Source organism: Mesoplodon bidens (genome assembly GCF_964165515.1).
Source record: "Mesoplodon bidens genome assembly, chromosome: 10".
NCBI classification, from domain to species: domain Eukaryota; kingdom Metazoa; phylum Chordata; class Mammalia; order Artiodactyla; family Ziphiidae; genus Mesoplodon; species Mesoplodon bidens.
Window position 1 is genome coordinate 30,319,313 of NC_138172.1, and position 14,888 is coordinate 30,334,200.

The 14,888-nt window shown below is 41.3% G+C and overlaps 1 long non-coding RNA gene across 1 annotated transcript in view; it reads right to left on the reverse strand.

Annotated features, from left to right (window-relative positions):
• LOC308623526 overlaps positions 1-14,888 on the reverse strand; it is a 348,033-nt gene that overhangs the window by 218,523 nt on the left and 114,622 nt on the right. The gene's annotated exons all lie outside the window — the stretch shown is intronic.

The following is a 14,888-nucleotide window of genomic DNA, read 5'->3' on the forward strand; positions in this document are numbered from 1 at the left end:
AAATAACCAAGAGATCACTGAAGAAATCAAAGAGGAAATTTAAAAATACCTACAGACAAATGACAATGAAAACACGATGATCCAAAACCTATGGGATGCAGCAAAAGCAGTTCTAAGAAGGAAGTTTATACCTATACAAGCCTACCTCAAGAATTGAGAAAAATCTCAAATGAATAATCTAACCTTACACCTAAAGGAACTAGAGAAAGAAGAACAAACAAAACCCAAATTTAGTAGAAGGAAAGAAATCAGAAAGATCAGAGCAGAAATAAATGAAATGGAAACAAAGAAAACAAGGGCAAAGATCAATAAAACTAAAAGCTGGTTCTTTGAGAGGATAAACAAAATTGATAAACCATTAGCCAGACTCATCAAGAAAAAGAGGGGGCTTCCCTGGTGGTGCAGTGCTTGAGAGTCTGCCTGCCAATGCAGGGGACACAGGTTCGTGCCCTGGTCCAAGAAGATCCCACATGCCGCATAGCAGCTGGGCCCGTGAGCCATGGCCACTGAGCCTGCACGTCTGGAGCCTGTGCTCCGCAACAGGAGAGGCCACAACAGTGAGAGGCCCGTGTACTGCAAAAAAAAAAAAAAAGAAAAAGAGGGAGAGGACTCAAATCAATAAAATTAGAAATGAAAAAGGAGAAGTTACAACAGACACTGCAGAAATACAAAGCATCCTAAGAGACTACTACAAGCAACCATATGCCAATAAAATGGACAACCTGGAAGAAATGGACAAATTCTTAGAAAAGTATAACCTTCCAAGACTGAACCAGGAGGAAATAGAAAATATGAACAGACCAATCACAAGTAATGAGATTGAAACTCTGATTAAAAATCTTCCAACAAACAAAAGTCCAGGACCAGATGGCTTGAAAGCTGAATTCTATCAAACATTTAGAGAAGAGCTAACACCCATCCTTCTCAAACTCTTCCAAACAACTGCAGAGGAAGGAACACACACAAACTCATTCTATGAGGCCCCCATCACCCTGATACCAAAACCAGACAAAGATACTACAAAAAAAGAAAATTACAGACCAATATCACTGATGAATATAGATGCAAAAATCCTCAACAAAATACTAGCAAATGGAATCCAAAAATACATTAAAAGGATCATACACCATGATCAAGTGGGATTTATCCCAGGGATGCAAGGATTCTTCAATACATGCAAATCAATGTGATACACCGTATCAATAAACTGAAGAAGAAAAACCATATGATCATCTCAAATGATGCAGAAAAAGCTGTTGACAAAATTTAACACTGATTTATGATAAAAGCTCTTCAGAAAGTGGGCTTAGAGGGAATCTACCTCAACATAATAAAGGCCACATACGACAAACCCACTGCAAACATCATTCTCAATGGGGAAAAACTGAAAGCATTTCCTCTAAGATCAGGAACAAGACAAGGATGTCCTCTCACCACTATTATTCAACATAGTTTTGGAAGTCCTAGCCACGGCAATCATACAGGAAAAAGAAATAAAAGGAATACAAATTGGAAAAGAAGAAGTAAAACTGTCACTGTTTGCAGATGACATGATACTATACATAGAGAATCCTAAAGATGCTACCTGAAAACTTCTAGAGCTAATCAGTGAACCTGGTAAAGTTGCAGGATCCAAAATTAATGCACAGAAATCTCTTGCATTCCTATCACTAATGATGAAAAATCTAAAAAAGAAATTAAGGAAACACTCCCATTTACCATTGCCACAAAAAGAATAAAATACCTAGGAATAAACCTACCTAGGGAGACAAAAGACCTGTATGCAGAAAACTATAAGACACTGCTGAAAGAAATTAAAGATGATACAAACAGATAGAGAAATATACCACGTTCTTGGATTGGAAGAATCAGTATTGTGAAAATGACTATACTACCCAAAGAAATCTACATATTCAATGCAATCCCTATCAAATTACCAATAGCATTTTTTACGGAATTAGAACAAAAAATCTTAAAATTTATATGGAGACACAAAAGACCCCGAATAGCCAAAGCAGTCTTGAGGGAAAAACACAGAACAGGAGGACTCAGACTCCCTGACTTCAGACTATACTACAAAGCTACAGTAATCAAGACAATATGGTACTGGCACAAAAACAGAAATATAGATCAACAGAACAAGATAGAAAGCCCAGAGATAAATGCACGCACCTATGGTCAACTAATCTATGACAAGGAGGCAAGGATATACAATGGAGAAAAGACAGTCTCTTCAATAAACGGTGCTGGGAAAACTGAACAGCTACATGTAAAAGAATGAAATTAGAACACTCCCCAACACCATACACAAAAATAAACTCAAAATGTATTAGAGACCTAAATGTAAGACCAGACACTATAAAACTCTTAGAGGAAAACATAGGATGAACACTCTATGACATAAATCACAACAAGATCTTTTTTGATCCACCTCCTAGAGTAATGGAAATAAAAACAAAAATAAACAGATGGGATCTAATGAAACTTCAAAGCTTTTGCACAGCAAAGGAAACCATAAACAAGACGAAAAGACAACCCTCGGAATGGGAGAAAATATTTGCACACGAATCAATGGACAAAGGATTAATCTCCAATATATATAAACAGCTCATGAAGCTCTATATTAAAAAAACAAACAACCCAATCCAAAAATGGGCCGAAGACCTAAATAGACATTTCTCCAAAGAAGACACACAGATGGCCAAGAAGCACATGAAAAGCTGTTCAGCATCACTAATCATTAGAGAAATGCAAATCAAAACTACAATGAGGTATCACCTCACACCAGTTAGAATGGGCATCATCAGAAAATCTACAAACTACAAATGCTGGAGAGGGTGTGGACGAAAGGGAACCCTCTTGCACTGTTGGTGGGAATGTAAATTGATACAGCCACTGTGGAGAATAGCATGGAGGTTCCTTAAAAAACTAAAAATAGAATTACCATATGACCCAGCAATCCCACTACTGGGCATATACCCAGCAAAAACCATAGTTCAAAAGACACATGCACCCCAGTGTTCACTGCAGCTCTATTTACAATAGCCAGGACATGGAAGCAACCTCAATGCCCACTGACAGACGAATGGATAAAGGAGGTGTGGTACATATATACAATGGAATATTACCCAGCCATAAAAAGGAACGAAATTCGGTCATTTTTAGAGATGTGGATGGATCTAGAGACTGTCATACAGAGTGAAGTAAGTCAGAAAGAGAAAAAGAAATATCATATATTAACACATATATGTGGAACCTAGAGAAATGGAACAGATGAACCAGTTTGCAGGGCAGAAATTGAGACACAGATGTAGAGAACAAACGTATGGACACCAAGGGGGAAAAGCGGTGGGGAGTGGGGGTGGTGGTGTGATGAATTGGGAGATTGGGATTGACATGTATAAACTGATGTGTATAAAATGGATGAATAATAAGAACCTGCTGTATAAAAAAATAAAATAAAATTCAAAAATTCAAAAAAAAGCACAATAGGTTTTATAATGATATATTAAGTAACAACATAAATTTACAACTTGCAAAAAAATACTTTTGGATCATAATTTTATATAATTTAATAACTAATAATTCCTTATTAGTATTATATTTTGACAATAATAAGATTTTTCTGGCTTGCTTTTCTGCAATTTATTAAGAAATAAAAAATTATCATTTTGGCAACTTAATTTCAATTAATATAATTGAAAGTGATGTCAGTTGCTGTTGGTAAATAGAAGATTGTAAACAAAATTTTTGATAATTTTTAATTTTGAGAATATTTCTGTTGATGCAACTGATACTAGAGCTCTTAAGAGTACTTCTTTTTCTTTTTTTTTTTTTTTGTGGTACACGGGCCTCTCACTGTTGTGGCCTCTCCCGTTGTGGAGCACTGGCTCCGGACGCACAGGCTCATCGGCCATGGCTCACGGGCCCGGCCACTCCTTGGCATGTGGGATATTCCCAGACTGGGGCACGAACCCACGTCCCTTGCATTGGCAGGCGGACTGTCAACCACTGCACCACCAGGGAAGCCCTTAAGAGTATTTTATATGCTGCAACAACATAGTATAAATATCTGATAAATTAGTTTGAAATATAAATTCTAGTAAATCCAGAGCTGATGTCTCTAGTGGAACTATTTTTGTAGAAGTGATTTAACTCTTAAAACCAATCAGTTTCATGTAATTCTGAATTTAATGCTAACAGTAAATTTATACAGGAGAATTAAAAAATAAAGTCTGATGAAATCTAATATTCCTTCCCTTTCCTTTCCAAATCATATTTTTCTTTTACCTAGATGCCCAAAGTTTCTTTTTTCCTTTCCTGTTTTTCTTTAATTCCAGACATTCTTTTGGAATATATCTTGCTGTCGGTTAATATTGAAAAGTATGCCTTTTCAATGTACATTTTCAATTTTTTTGAAATCCTGAAAAATTTTAATTATATTTTTTGGTATTTGCTCAGCTCCTTTGCTTCAGTTTTCTTTCTCAGTAACTTATTATTTGTATATTGGATCTTCGTTGCCTGTCTTCAGTATTTGTCAATTTCATGCAAATCCTCTTATCTCTTTATGTTTTTATTTGATTTTTAAAAATGCCTTCCTTTTCATATTCTATTTTCTTATGGCATTATTTATTGTGTTTATTAACTCTTTTGGTTCTTTTACTTTAGCCACTATTTATAAAATCTTTTTTTTTCTTTTTAGTTCTATTCCTTCCTTGAGTTCTGTCATCTACCTTGAATTTTTCTAATTTTGACTTTTGTTGTTTTTTTCATGTCATTTAATTTTCTTAATGTCTTAACTTGTTTTGAAATAGAATGTCACAATTTTGATCTGTTTTCTGATCATCCTTTTCTGTCAGCCTTTCATACTTTATAAGGATATATTCTACTACTTATTCTCTTTTTTTCTTTTAACAACTTTGTATGAGATTTAACCTGGATATTTTTAGATGGCTCATTTCTATGTGAAATTAGTTTCCTTGAACTTTTATAAGGAAGCTTGGTTCAGGGAAGATTTTTTTTTTTTTTTTAAGTTCACAGTTAAATTGGGAAGTTCAACTGAACTACTACTTACGTAGTATTAAGTACTTTCAACCACTACTGAATATAGTATTGGTGACCTGCTTTTTTGAGATTTTCTGTCTCTGTCCCTGTCTCACATTTTTATCTGGACCTTCTCTTTCTTTTGTATCTATTGACCCTGTCCTGTTCAATTTTGAATCCACTTCCAGCAGTCTCACCTTGGTGTAGAGCCCTGTCATGAAAAGAACCTGTTTGGGTCAGTTTTGATATAGAAAAGATTGCTCCAGCTTCTTCATACCTAGCAGATACTCCCTGTTATAGGATGCAGCAAAACCACTCCCAGTTTTAGCTGCCACTTAAAAAACTGGCCTGCATGCATTTCCATTAGTATCTTTTGGATCTTTTGGGGGCTCTTCCTCCTGTTCTCAGGTCTGTCAGATGCCCCATTGCTTTCCTCTGTTTTTTTGTTCTTTGTTTTCCCAGACAGATGTTGCTGACACCTACTTGTATTCTGTGGATTGTGGTATAACTTGTCACGTTGTTTTCCTTAAAATTTTTTTCATGAATTTTCATTTAGCTAACTAGTTTCCCTGTCTGATTTTATGTGCTAATTCGAGAAGATCCAAACATTTCACTTCCACTGTCCATCTTCCCCTAGTCCCCTGATTCAGTAGTTTTAACAAGCAAAAATTATCATTTGATTTGATTTACCATAAAGAAGATTCTGAAAGGAAGAAAGTGTATCTGGACAAGTGAATTTGGGTTTTTGTCTGAGTACTTTAAATTTGTTTTTCAAGAGGGCAATGCTAGTTCCTGAATTTTAATGTTATCAAAACTATATTGGGGGCTTCCCTGGGGGCACAGTGATTAAGAATCCACCTGCCAATGCAGGGGACACAGGTTCAAGCCCTGGTCCGGGAAGATCCCACATGCCACGGAGCAACTAAGCCCATGCGCCACAACTACTGAGCCTGCACTCTAGAGCCCATGAGGCACAACTACTGAGCCCATGTGCCACAACTACGGAAGACTGAACGCCTAGAGCCTGTGCTCTGCAACAAGAGAAGCGACCACAACGAGAAGTTTGTGCACCACAATGAAGAGTAGCCTCCGCTCACAGCAACTAGGGAAAGCCTGTGTGCAGCAACGAAGTCACAATGCAGCCAAAAAAACAAAACAAAACAAAAAACTATATTGGGAGACCACAGGTGTGAAATCAATTAAAAAAATAAGGAAATATCCTTAATTATGCAGTGATATTTGCAATTGATCCCGTAGGACTTTCTGTTTTCTCAACTCTATTTTCCACCTTAAACCTCAATGGATGGAATGTTCTAAAGCACTTAGAAGGTTGAGCCTGACCCCTGATGATCTGCTAAATGGACCACAGCCGGCAAATTACCAAACCAGGGCAGATCCTGTTGGCAGTGCCTGTGTTCTGGGCACTCTGTTCTTGTTTTCAACTAGGAGCAGAGGCTTTCTTAAATGCAAATCTTCCTATAATTCGGTGTTGATTTACCACGTACAGGTAGGGTGAATTACTTTATTGGAGAAAAAAATTTACTTAGGGGAAAATAATACTGCCAGATATTTCTGTCTGTTCCACTGTACTTACAATGTGAGTCATTTACTGAGAATCAGTGATCATCTGGAGCTGTTATGCAAAGTTTTAAAAGAGAGAAAATTCTAAAATCCTCCATCCTGAGACCACCTTCTATGAGATCTCCTTTTAACATAAAGCACCTCCAGGAAGAAACCCTTCTCTCCCACATCCACCCCCTGCTTTGGTCAGAGCACAATAGATAAGAATATATTGGAATTAAAGTGACCAAACCATACCAAATATGAGACGATAAAGCCCAGTCTAACAGGTTTGTGTCTGCATATGTTATCTTCTAGATGATTCTAGTCTGAGCTCATTTAAACCTTTAAACAAGATCCAGCAAACTTCCGTATTTCAATTTCTGCAAAAGGTCACAAAACCTACATTCATTTCCCACTCAACATCTGCTTTGCTGCCATTTCTGCTTTTTCCCGATGAGGGAATGAGGCATGCCAAGGCACCGTGATGGAGAGGTCACTTAATTTTCCTTTGTAAAGCCAAATCCCCCGTGCTCTCCGTAATTACCAATCAATTTTACATAAATAGCAAAATTAAGCCCTATTATTCTCATTTACCACAAAATTAGAGGAATTAATTAAACATGGAAAAAGTGCCGGTGTCTGCCAAATCGCTACTTCCAGTAGATGGAAACAAATTTAGGAATTTTGTGCAGGCAGGAAGAAAAATCAGCACGGCATCCAGAAACATGGTGAAGTGGTGCCATTGAAAAGGTTTTGTAAGTGGAGCAGTGTGTAAGCACCAGTACACTCCTGAGTTTCTCCCCTGAAGCCGGGACAGGGAAAACACTCTTTTACAGGGATGGAATCCAGCATCTTTACAATGCCAGGTGCAGCTTGTCGTTGTTTTGGGAAGCTGTGGTTCGTGTTTGGTTTGAGTTTGAACAAACCCAAAAGAAAAGGCAAACTTAAGGTGTACTTTCAAACCCAGATTTGTCAGAGAAATTCCTTCAGGTGACTGTTTCTAATGAAAACTCCAGGAATCGTACCACTGCAGCCTCCATTCTCCCATATGAAAGGTCAAGATGTGTTTAAGGCCAAATTTCTGAAATAAACAGAAGCAGAAAGGGTGGGTGGTCCAACTTCCATAGTTTTTGATATTGGGCTCAACAATGCTCAGATTCGTTAGGAAGTTTAGAAATTATGAGATCAAGAATAGTGAAGTATTTTCATAAACTGGAAAAGAAAGATTCAAAAATAAAAGTGTTCTTCAAAGGTGGCCTAAGAGTCCCTTGCAATTACTTCCATTAGGAAACAATGAAATATATATTATTCCTTAAATAAACGCACCAGAATGATACCCCTTTTAGACTGTTGGGCTGCAGTAAAAAGACCTTCACATCTTCCTTAATGAGGTTTGTAAATTTGTCTTGTGCTACATTTTTGTCTTGGGAACCCTGAATTATGTTACCTTGAGTTGTTCCCGGTAAGCATAAAGGCATCCACCCAATTTTTGCTGTGAAAATGGCTCCTTCTGGCAAAGTGAAAGCAACTGGAACTCAGCTTAATGAGCTGCCTTCTGTAAACATGCCATTACTCTTCCAGCTCTGTGCTGGAGTTACATTTACAAAAGGAACAGATAGCAATAATTATTTTTGGTTGCAGTTAGTCAGTATTAGTTAATGTCTGAGAATAATTTAGAGGAAATTAAGACAAGTGTAGATTAGGGGTACAAAACTGAGGATTAATGAGTGTCTGTCAAAGCAGAAATTTTACCTACATTTTCTAGCATGGATTGAGAACTCAACTACACAGAGAAGCAGCAAGTTTCTCACCTGAAACCCATTTAGCAAGGAGCACATGCAATCTACATCATGATCTTTCCAATAATCACATGGTAGGTGTTCTATTATAGATGTTCAACTCCCAGGCCAACTTTTCCAGGGACTCAACACACTTTTGAGCTATTCATGTTTCTTTGGACTCAGTGGCACCCTGGGACGGCAAACTCAGTTTAATATCAGCCTGAGCCAACAAGATGAAGGATGAGAGTCTGCTGTTCCCCAAATCCTCAATGTATTCCAAGGTCAAATATAAAAAGGTGGATAAATTAGGTGTTTTGCTGGCTTCTATTAGACTATTAAGAGTTAACTAGCTTTAAAAACTTCATCCTTAAGATTTGTAACATGGGCATTAGCGTGTGTAAAAATGACTCAGAAAGGTCCTACAACCACTCCTGATGGGAATGATATAGGGAGCAGGTCACTGGGGGCAGCCTTCCCCAGAGCCTAGATGCCAGAAGACAACACCCCCATCAATTCTGCTGTTTCGGGGAGGGGAGCAAAATTATAAAGTGGGCTAAGGACACAGGCTCTGGGGTCCAACATCTCTGGATAGTTGCTAACGTCCCAGCGCTTGTGAACTGTGAGGTCCTGAGCAAGTTATCTACCCTCCCAGTTTTCTCATCTGAAAGATGGGAATAACACTAGAACTGAGCGGTTGGAAGGGCTGAATAAGATAAGTCACATAAAGCAATCAGCACTGAGCCAGACACACAAAAAGGGGCTCTCTGAGTGGGGCGACCACAACTCCTGGTACTATTTCCACTTTCTCACCATCTCCTGAGTGCCGTTTAACACGGCTGTTTAAATATATAGCAGGTGTTGTGTCTGGGAGCAGAGTTTGGGGGGCGGGAAAAATAAGAGGGGAGGAAGTAGCAAGTGTTGGGTTTGTCCCCAGCTGGGATAATGGGCTGAGTCTGAGACTATACTGTCAGAGGAGAGACAGACAGACAAAATTCTTTGGTCTTTTGTCTGTTTTACTTTTATTTGCGTACTTAGTGTTTCACATGTGAGGCTTGGCAAAATTCTAGCTCAAAGCAGAATCACTGCTCCTGAAATCAGTAGAGAAGCTCTGGACATGATTAGGGTGGCCTTGAGGTCCAAGAGACAAAACATGACGGGCTTTGGGAAGAGAGCCTCTTTTCACCATTGCCTGGTGCCTGCCACACTCTGGCACCCAGGACCGAGAGCCTTGGACACCTTGGACTGAGAGCACACAGAGTCAGCCTCGTTGGGGTTCTCAAGGTCGACCCTGCTGGCTGGAAGTTTCCACCCAGCGGTCTGGCACTAATGGACGTGGAGGGCTGGAACCGGGAAGGCAGGTCCAGGACAGGGGAGACAGACGGGGGCCAGCAGCTCACAGATCTGTCTAGGAGCAAATGTGAGGCACAAGGTGGGGGAAGTATCTGGATGGCCAATTTCTAATTACGGGAGCACAAACGGTCATAGAATTTGATCCTTTACACTCCTGTATCATGATCATAGAATCAGGAGATTAAAAATGTTGGGTTGGAATTCATAAACTTTGTCATGGGATTAGCATTCATCAAAACATTCAGAACTCTCTAGGTAAGGAAAAGGATCTCCCCAAATCCCACAGAAGGAGCTGCCGTGGTGCGATATCTTTGTTCTCTTTCTCTGCCACTTTCAGTCCCAATTCCATCTTGTCTGGAGCAGAAGTGCTCCTCTTTAATGTCCTCCAGGAAGACCATGACCTGCTGAGGACACCTAGCTTTCTGTCCAGCTCCGCAAAGAGGCCACATGGAGCACCAAAGCTCCCAGTGCGGGGGACCAGAGGCAAATAGGCAACCCCATTTCCATAGGTCCTCAGTGTTTGTGGTGTTTTCTTGTTTTATATCACCGAGGTGAATCTTATCTCTAAATAGCCACCTTCATGGACAGTATTTTGAAATAATTTCAAAGTTACTAAAAAATGCAACAAAAAATATGGAGGATTCTTATATAATCTTTACCCAGATTCACCAATTTTTAACATTTAGTTTTTACACATCCATATTAAAACGTGTTTTTTATGAACCATTTGAGAGTAGGCAGTATACTTCACGCCCCTTAACCCCTTAATACTTAAGCATGTGTTCCACAGACTACTAGCCCCATGAAATAATCTGCCAGAAGAGATTCCTTGGCCTACAAATTGTGGAAACCCCTCCAAGCTATGGCCCCTTTTTAGAATTAAGGGCTCTGAGAGAAAGCATTTTGACCCAGTGCTCCCAAAACTTACTTGACAAGGGAACCATTTTGCTTCCGTGTCTGTGTGTGTGTTCGCACACGCGTGTGTGTACACAAGTGTGCATGTGGCACCCAATATCATTCCGCAGAACACTTTGGGGAATGTTCCTCTGGCCACACTGACTGAGTAGGAAGCAGGCCGCCTGCCTTTCCGGCCTCCTCAGGGCTCCCTCAGCTCCAGGACATGCTCTATTGCTCCCCTCTTCAAGGGCAACCTCTGAAACAGGACATCTTTCCGGGCATAGGACATTCTTACTCTGGCAGAAGAGAAGTGGTCCGTCTGAGCCTTAGGAACTGAGACTTTTAGAAACTAGGATGGAGCCAATGATGAAGGCTGAGGGAGGGCTGGTAATCGAGATGCCACCAACAGCCCCATTTGCAGAGCTAACCGAGCATTGGGCACGAGTCACTGAATTATTAAGAGACAGCTGTCTTCTTCAGACAGAAATTTTCAGTAGTCCTGAAAACAAGCCCTTCTGATGTTCCATCCTATATACCAATGAGGCACTTTCAAAACACAAATGCTAAAGAGAAAAAGCCCTACGACACATGAAAGGCATACCTAACCAGCCCCTTCTCATCCAAATGGGGCACCCAAATGTGTGTCTGGAAATGAAGTGCGCAAGCAATGAAGGAAAGTGGGGTGGAGAGAGAGAGAGAAGAGAAAGGAGAGAAGGGAGATAGAATGAAGGACAGTCCAAAGTTAGGACGACAGAAACGTTCCACTCAGCCCCGTGCTGGCTGTCAAACAACTACTGAGGCAGGAAGCAGGGTCCTCTGCATCTGAGACTGAGAGACACTCACAAAGGACATGAAATAACTCTGCCGGGCAAACATCTCACATGCCCATTTGCTCCACCAAACAGTCAAATCCCTCTAATAATTCAGAAATATGGGATCATCCTGGGCTACTGAGTGTGTTCCAAACACCAATCTGGACTAGCCAACTGGAGCTGGACGTTTGGTTCAGTAGACGTGAGGACGGAAGCTCAGAGGCAAAACCCACCTCAACAAATCCCACAGAGGCAGAGAACGGAGCACTGAGAAAATGCTCTTATAGGTAGTCTCAGGCTAATGAAGAAGCTGCTGAGAAACCAAGAACTACACAGAGGCAAATCCACTCAGGCAATTAAGATTTGAGGGCCATTAACTTAACGCTGTTGGAGGAGAACGTGCTCTGGAGTTAACTGTTGCTCACTAGCTCTGTGACTTTAGAAGCATTACTAAACCTCGCTGAGCCTCATTCCCCTCATCAGTGACATGATGATTAAAGAGTTCCTACCCAGTAATATTGTTGTAAGGTTTTAAAGATTCTCCTGGTTATTTCTGAGACAGTGAGCGTGAATACAGACATATTCTCAAGATTTGTCAAAAAAATCACTATGTGATTCCTGCCTCATGTTCTTGTTCTGTGGATTAAACAAGATAACTCATTTAAAATGTTTAGTCTGTAGTAGCACTTAATAAATAACAGCTATTTTTTCTGTAATTATCATCATCAATATTATTACAGCAATGATGATATTGCCACATAATCTAGGGTTGAATGATCCAATTTAAAATCTTAAAATCAAACGCAGATAGAGGACTCAGATGCAGTTTACCTATTTTCCAAAAGGGGAGTCAGTTAAAATCTATTTTGACCTCTCTCTCTCCTCTGTCTCTGTCTCTTGTGCAAGGTAATGAATGTGAAAGTGTTTTGTAAATTCTAATGAATATTCCATCTTCCGTCTGTAAAATAAAAAAAAATTTTAAAGCCACCCCAACGTGTGGCTTCCAGTGTCTTTTGCCTCTTACATTTTATATTCAAAATATTACGGGTGTTTACTACCCCTGGTTCTCAGCTGTGAAAACTCTTTGCCAGTTCAAAACCTCTGGCTGGAACACAGGAGAAACTGCGCCATCTGCCGGCCGCTGGTGAGAACTGCTGGGAGGAAGCTGCCCACAGCCACATAAAATACTCTGGGTGGTGAAGCTGCAATGAGTCCTTTGCCCAGTGGTTTGAGATCCAAGGGGCATGGAGGGCTCAGTTGTCACTGAGGGTCTCTGGAAGGTCACAGCTTGAGTCCCAGTGCCGCGCAGCTGGGCATGTGGCATCTGGCACTGGCCCATCTCTCAAGACAGCACCTGCCTTTGCAACTCGTGAAGCAGATGACGATTCAGCAGGGAGCAGGCCTGATGTACTAATCACGCTGCTCCTTGGCACTTTGTCCCATTCCTGGCCCAGTAATTCATCACAGCCTGTTGCTTCCAAGCCGTGGTGTGGGCTGCAGGTCACCTCTTCTCTTTTCTTTCCTCTCCCTAGGGCCTCAGCCATCTGTCAGGCACCGTGGCCCGTCAGGAAGAGAGGTACACGGAGCATCATGGCCAGTGCACCGTGTGAGACGGGTGGAGAGAGATGCTGACCGTTCCAGAGGTTGCTACCAAAGGCCCTAGCTCTCCTCCACAGGCAGCAGCTCGGGCCAAGCCCCCCATTTAAACCAACAATTGCACTTGCACAGATAGCCTCCCACACGATGGAAGGCTCCCAGCACCTAGCAGAGCCCTCCTTAAGAGACTGTTCCTGAGCCGAATGTGCAAACGTGTGAATGACAAAGAAGCTGGCCAGTACTTAGCACCTACTATATGCCAGATGTTGTGTCATGAGCTTCACATTTGAATGTATTGAATCCTCACAGCAACTCTATGAGGAAGATACTATTACTGTATTTTACAGGTGTGGAAACAGGCACAGAAAAGCTAAGCAGCTTGTACAAGGACTCACAGCTGGTTGATGATTAGCTGGGATTCTAGTCCAGGCTGCCTGCCTCCAGAAGTCACACTTCTATTCTCTAAATTTGATTTAGATACTTAATTAACACTGAAGACCCATTAATGCAACCAGAGAGAGAGGCCATGGAATGATGGAGCCCAAAATCACTGGTCAAGGAGTCCCAGGTAACTGGCTTCCCCGTACTGACAACAGGGACCCAACATGAGAGAGAAAGGACCAATCGTCATGGCTGGAGGAAAGGAAGAGGGATTCAGGAAATAGGATGACAGCAGAATCCAGGGAGAATCCGAGATGAGTGACTGCAGTAAATTATAGGATTCGAAAGAGAGAGAACAGGAAGAAAACAAAGATGAGGTGCAAAAGACTTCCAGAACTCTTCATGTTCAAAACCTCAAAAGTAAACAAGCTTAGCTCAACCATGCACCCAAGTAGCTGAGAAGAGCTGAGCACAGGTGTTGCTGAGGAAACGCGTGGAGGTTCGATCGCCAGACCAGGTGCTTGGCTTTGGTGTTGAGCCGCTGTTCCACACGGGCTGGTGCACCGTCCTCCACGCCTTGTGCTCACAGACACCCGTCTCCCTCACTAGAGAGGCACGGTACTCACTCTCTTATTCAGTCTACTGGAGGCTGGGCACTGAGGATACTGGGGTGACTGGCACTCCATGCACCCCACTCTCATGAGTTTACATTCTATTGGAGGAGTAGACAGAGTGCAAGCAGGCAAATTAAACAAGATAGTTACACATCAGAAAACATGCTCTAAAGAAAATAAGCAGGACACTGTGCTGGAGAACAATAAGGAAGACAAAGACCTATTGGCCGCAGAGAAGATGACCAGGGGAGTTTAGCCACAGCCCTCATTTCAATGGGCCTCAGATGGCCAATGCTGATGGCACCTCCAGGTGAGGATACCCACAGAGGGTATATTTCCCTTTGCATTCTTTTCCCCAATCCTTAAAATTGTAAAAATCATTCTTATCTCAAGGATCTTTCAAAATAGGCCACAGGCCAAATTTAGCCCATGGGCCACAGTTTGCCAACCCCTGTCGTAAGACAGACAAACAAACACCCTGATAATCACATAAGTACAGATGTTATAAGCCTATAGGAGAGGAAGGGAGAAAAACAATCTACACTGGGGGATGATTTTGAGGGGGTTTGGGAAAGCCTCTTAGAAGAAGAAACATCTACAGTGTAATTTGATGAAGGAGGTTTTGATGAAGGAAAAAAAAAAAAACACAGGCAGGATGGGGGAGCGGGGGCTGGGGTGGGACAAGAAGACCCTTCAGGAAAAGGGCTGCAGGTAAGGGCCGTGGGCAGCAGAGCTGGAAGGACTCCTGATCACACAGGGCCTCGCCCACATCACGGAGCTTGGGTTTTATCTTAGTTCCGATGAAAGGCTTTCAGGGGCTCTAAGCAAAGGAGTACCAGGATCTGATTCAA